A 6,873-nucleotide genomic window follows, 5' to 3' on the forward strand; every position below is an offset into this window, starting at 1 on the left:
AGAACAAACATGTGGTATAATACCTTTGACCGTCACCTGTGCTAATGCGGTAGGATTGAATGAACTAGCTCCATGTGACCACCTCTTGATTCAAGTTGTGTTCACAAGCCATAGCCCTCCAGCTGCCATGAAGTACACATGAAGCATAGAACTTGGTTATGGGTTGCAGGGTTGAGTTTTATTAATATGACAGTATAGTACACTTTCACAAACACATGTTTAATTTAATTGACAGAAAACTAATATAATGCTTTTAAAACAATGTAACCATCAAGGATAAAATCTATAGTACAAATTTGTGTAATTGCACTAGAACAGCAACTTACTGTATCTGTCGTGTTGTGTTTTAAAAAATGCATTTCAAGTAAAAATAAAAAAGCAGAAAACCACATTATGTACAAGGAAAGGGGGGCCAGTTGTAATGTTGCCAGTGTTAATTGTTTTTTAGACTGGACTGGAAACAAAATAATAAACTAGCTTGTATAGTATGTAACCTATAGATCCTGCACTGGTAATATGCTGACATCTTCTGAAGTTTTACTATAACAACAGTTACACTGCACAAAGACTGAAATCCAGTAATAATATGTTCTTTAGGCATTGTATTTTTTAGCTTGAATGTGAATGTTTTAAGGTGCTGACTTCAATTGTTTAGTTGGTAGGTTCACTGTAGCAAGAGAACTACAGGTTAGTGGATGCTTGGGTGCAACAGAGGGTAGCAGCACATTAATGGAGGTATGAGATTGTCTTGATGCCCTTTAGAGCCTTCAGCTAAAACACAAAATTCAGTTTCACCTTAACCCTTATGAAAAGCTAACTGAGGTAAACCCTGGTACTGTACAAGCATAGCAAAGTGAAGTGAAGTTAAATGAAGCATGGTAAAGCATAGATATACATATGGTACTTCACATATAACCAATATTGTAACGTATATAAAAAAACATAGGAGAAGCCATATAAAGTGCAAAATTACCGTGCTACTGTAAACATTTAGAAGGGAAGCTATTGTACTGTACAAACAACTTCCAAGGAGAGTGGCAGAAATCCAAGTAAAGACAGACTTCCGTAGCACTCAGTAACTGTTCTTAATGGCGTTTCACAAATGCACATTATTAGAACTGGCCTTGGATAAATATTGTGGATTCTGAGTTTTTGCAGTACCCTTGTCTAAAATAAAGTGGTGCCCTTGCGTCAGACAAAGTTGCATCAATCAATGCACTTCAGGAGCTGGAAAAAAAAAACAAAAAACTGTCCTTTAACTACAAGGCCAAATAAAGTACAATGTGAATTATAAGAGCAAATGTGCTGTAAAGAACCAAAAGTGTTTTTAAATGTTCAAAGCTTTCTTCACAGGCTTGTTATGGCTACAGTCCATGTACATTTTTTATTTCAAGAAAAATGTTTAATTGCTAGAAAAACATAAAAAAGTGCCCATTTCGTTCTGATGGCCCCTTCTGCAGAATGTATTGCTTCTGGCAGTAGGAGCGAGTTCAAACATTAACTATGAACGATGAAGCTGTGGATACATTTATCAGAATGATTAGTTTCTATCACTTTGCATGAAAAGTGTGCTTTAAATTATTCATGGCTGAAATTAGTACCCTGAAACTTCTTTGGTCTACCAGGGAGGGGTTGCGGGATGCCTTAGGCCCGGTTATTGTCTATCTATGGCCCAGTGTCTTAATTCCATTTCACTTATAAATACTGTATATCATAAATATTTTTTTAAAACTTTGTTGACTTGCTTTTTCTCATTTTCCTCAAAACAAACACCCAAAACAGCACAACGCTTTTATTGGTATTGCGGAGGGTAATTGCCTCTCATCAAGTCTCCAACTAATTTCATGAGTCTTCATTTCCTTTCTCAAATGCCCAAAGCCGCTGCATTGAAAGAATCCCATTCCCAACATAGAAGGCTTGTTGCTAGGGAGTGATGTCACTGCCCTGTACCTTTTGGTGCACTGATGCCTGCTACACATGAACAACTTGTCAACTAAACTAAAAACCACTTCAGCAAGTAGATATTTAATTTCTGTTGTATTATATGCAATGCATGTGTATATGGTAACAGTACAATATTAATGCTTTGTATATTTTGGTTTGTGATATGTCCCCTGCAGTATGAAATAAAATGAACAGTAATTCTAAGGGAAATATATATATATATATATATATATATATATATATATATATATATATATATATATATATATATATATATATATGTATATTGCAGCTAAGGGTTAAACTCATTTTCTGGGTATGCAGCCTGTGATACAAGTTTGGTAGACGTTCAGTGTAAATTCATGTCTTGCACACCCTTGCTAAATTCAGAAGCCTTATTTCAAAGTAACTAACTGAAGACTCAGTATCTTCCATGCTTTTTCCATATATACTTATGGACTTACTCAGTTATACTATGGTTTTCATCATGCTTTCTCTTGCTTATATAACCAAAAAATCCATCATGGATCACATGGCTCTAAGTGATTAATGTTTCTTGCCTTAATGTCAGCACAGAAAACTGGGACTTGGATGCATGAAATCATAAGAATGTAGTCATCTGAAACAGATGGACATTCTTTTTCTAATCACCAAGGACACACTGAACAAAAAAAATCAGTCAACAAGTTGTCAGCATTACTGAATACTATCAACTGAGAGTAGAGCTTAAGATATGTTTCAAATCATGTGAAAGGTATATGCGTGTACTGTATTGTATGTGTGTTTCATTTTTATTAGTGCTTTCTGTTATTTCCTTACTTACAACACCACCTTGTGGTTAGGCCGCATGTTACATTCCGTGATCTGTTTGTTGTTAAGATTAGTTATTTCAATAACTATTGATCATTAATTCTTTTTCAGGTGTTATTTTTTCACAAACACAATCTCAAATATTAAGACTCCATTAATTTACTAAGTACTAAGCTGTGGCGACTGGTGGACAAAGAAAATGGGGAGGCAGAAAATAGTAAGAGAGCTTAGTGTCCCCTTAAGCTCCCAGCAGCAGTAGAATCTTATTACTGTATTCAGACAGATAACACTTTTTGTACTATTATTATTATTATTATTATTATTATTATTATTATTATTATTATGCAAGGTGACTTGGAATCTGCCTGCCAGTCATGGCAATGACACAGAGCGGTTGGGTGAGGGTGTGTCATGTATCTCTCTCTCTCTCTGAGTGGTTGGGAGGTGGGTCTTGGGGGGTCAATTGACCAATAAAAATGATTCTTTGCTGTTCCTTTGCTCTTTCCCTTCTAGAAGAAATGACAGCGGGAGCTGGGTTCGTAAACCTGGACTACACAAAATAAAACAAGCTCGCCAGTGTCTGGAAGGAAACAAGCAAGCCCGGCTGAGGAAGACAGCCACTATGAAATATTTAATCATTTATTCAGTGTTGACAGTTTAGTTGGGGATGTCTGGGCAACCTTGCGAGTGATAGTGAGGGAAAAACAAAGAGTCACTGAAACTCAAGCCTCTCCGGATAGCGTAGGCTGCAGGATGCTACAAGAAGCAACGTCTTTTATCTGTAGTTTTGTTATTGCGTTTCAATGAGAAAATGTGTTGTTTTTTATTGCATTACATTACAATTGATATACATCTTGCTTTGATCGCGACATTTAATGTGGCTATTGGCTAAGAAACAGGAAGTAATTGGAGAGATCTTCCCCTTTTGCGCCCCATGGTTTTGCCATAGATTTAAACCTAAAACTAAACAGGAAAGCCAGGCCCATAAGACTTTCTGATATTAAGAAGCTCAAAAAGTATGATTGTAACTTATATGATTATTCTTTTTTCATTCACTTTTGTTTTCAGTAAACTCAGAATTACTAAGGTAACCAATGCTCTATTGTTTTCAGTGCAAACAAATAAATTATATTCCAGAGATTCAGGGAGAACAGCAAAACCAAATTACACATTTTTCAAGAATGCGGCTTCAGCAAGTTTAAACTGCATCAAGTTCATTCTGCTATTTATTATATTAAATACACCACAGCAAGCACATTGCAATGCACTTTTTTATTTTTTCATTAACACAATCTGAGAGCTAAATTTAGTGAATGTTTTTTTTTTTTTTACTGCAATCAAGTAAGCTGCAGTGTATTTCATTTTTAATTACCTAAATGTTTTTTTTTCCTCAGCAGTACACTTCCAAAATAAAGTCCTGATTATTTCTATGTGCTCTTCTTTTACCTTAGTCCAAAACTCTGCTTTAGTCCAAAACTCAGCTGCATACTGTTTTTCCTTATGATAACGTCATCAATAACTGTGCATGCATCTTTGGCTGAAGAGATGTTTTCAGCTCATTTTCTAACTAGAGAATCTGCTTCGCAATTAAATCATAATTAAACTACTGTAAACAATGTAACCAAATTTATTTTACCTGGAATGGTTATGGGTGCTAAGAAGATGCAACAGACGAAATACATCTGTGTTGACTCATTATTTAGGCACTCTAGACTTGATTGGCAAAAGATTACTGATGGTTTATTGGAGTTCACAAAGAAAACTTTTTTTAGCTTGACACGGTAACATTTAGACTTGCTTTTTTGTTTATAAATTGAGTTTTTTGCAGCATTACAGCACTTCATTAAAATTATTTTCATGGCATTTTGTTAATGTTGCGTTTCCAACACACAAAACTGTATTTGTATTTGAGTTTTGCTGTTCTTGTTCTAAATTTCTTAATACCTGTATTTTTTTTTTATAGGCTCTTGAGATTATTTCTTTCTTAGTTGGGATCTGGCAAGAGATTTTTTTTATTATTTTTTATCCTGGATCCCTTGTGCTTAGGCATCAAATTGTTTTTAAAGCTCTGTAGGTGGCACTACAGGCTAATTCACCAGCATTTCAAAGGCTGTTCCAGTCATAAAGAGGTTAGCATGTGCTTCCCCTTTCTTGAGCATTAAATTCACAACCACCGACATAGTGCAGTAAAGAAAAGTTTGTCTTGAAGCTGAATGAGTACCGTTTGGTGCCACTGTTGTTGAACACTAGACAATGAACTTCACAGTAATCTCAGGCGTGACAATACCATAAACTTAATTACAATCGCCTCTTATTTGTCCAAAATCTGACTTTTCATACTATCCTACACAATATACGCAGCGTCCAAAATAACTAATTATATAACCTAAATGTGTTGCCACTTATCTGCAGAGTTTGTATAACTGACTGCCTACTGTATATACAGTTATAATGTCTAATACATGACAATAAAAACCAGCGTTTCTCATTTCTACCTTGTTCACCTTTCCTTTGCTCCCTTGGTCTTGTGCTTGAATTTACTGTGTACATATTTCAGAAAACAAAACAAAACAAAAACATTATAATGATACACAAACTAAACTTTACTGAAATGATTGGAGAACTTAGGAACACACACCGAACCAATGAACACAAATAAACAGAAATACAAATAAACCTCTGTCACAAAGACAGCCGGAGTGGGGGACGTCAGACCAGAAAAAGGAACCAGGAAATAAAGAGAGAGGTGGAGTTTTGGGGAAGCTGAGTGCTTGCTTGCGGTCAGCATTTAATGAATTAACAGAACAGTAAATAAAAAGGTTGTAACAAACAAAAAACACAGGACACCACACTGGTAGCCAAAGTAAACAGACAAACAAAACAGACTAACGCTAAACAACATGGTGAGCTGATATTTTACTTTACGTTATTATTTTATTATTATTACCTCCGTCTCCACACCCGTTCTCCACTCACCGAACACACAACACCAAGTGAGTGAAAACATGTTGCTTTTATGCAGCTGTACCGAGACTCGATTGCTAATCAATCATTCAATTGGAGTCGTGGTACAACTGCACGTGAATTAATAAAGTGCAATTCCCCGTGCTCACATATTATTACTTTTTACTTGCACATGAAGTGCTGTGCAATCCTCGTGCCTAAATACAAATATACATTTTAAACACTCGTGTTACACAGACCCGTTTATACCCCGTGTACCAATGACTGTACACCAACATTAACACACAACATATAACACAAATATACACAGGGGTGGGCACTTTGCCACAACCCCATAAAAATAAGAATATATAAAAAATATATGTGCAAAAGTGGGAAAATGGACAAAACAACAGAAACATTTATCAAGGGGCATGACATTTCCAAAATAATTAATAAAACTATTTGTTCCTAAAGTTTGGATACACAGCCGATGTATTATATTTCATTATGAAGGGGTTTTGTTTTTTTTACCATCCTCGGGTCCTCCATATATCTAAAAAAAAAACCCATAACATAACTGCTTATATCACTTTTTGACTCTGTTTACACCACTGTCATGCAATACACAAGGAAACAGTATAACCAGGTCTATTTGACCTTGTTGCATATCAAAAATAGCAACTGGTTATTAAATTTAGTCCAAACAGTATTTAGCCAGGCAGCTGTTGTGTAGTTTGTAATATTTGTATTAAATAGACAGAGTTGAAGTAATAGATAAGCAGTTCGGTTTGCCATGCTTGTCTAGAGCACATTCTACAGCTGAACTAGTGCAGTGCATTAGCTGATGCTTGGCATTTGAGACAGGAATATACAACAACTGGCCATGTATGCATCTAGTAAAATTTGGGAGGGAATTTTTGGCTTACATGACTAGAGACCACTCATGGGAGGGTTGGGATTGATGCTTGTGATACTGTGTGACACTGATTAAGGGAGAGGAATATTAATGGAAGACAGAGTGTGGGCTGCTGTGAACCAAAATCTACAGTGGAAACAATGTTTATGGACTTCTCTCTCCAGGCTTTCCCACTATGTCATAAACTCTTAACTTGATCTACAAGTTATTATTATTATTATTATTATTATTATTATTATTATTATTATTATTACTAT

Source organism: Polyodon spathula, chromosome 2 (genome assembly GCF_017654505.1).
Source record: "Polyodon spathula isolate WHYD16114869_AA chromosome 2, ASM1765450v1, whole genome shotgun sequence".
Taxonomy (NCBI): domain Eukaryota; kingdom Metazoa; phylum Chordata; class Actinopteri; order Acipenseriformes; family Polyodontidae; genus Polyodon; species Polyodon spathula.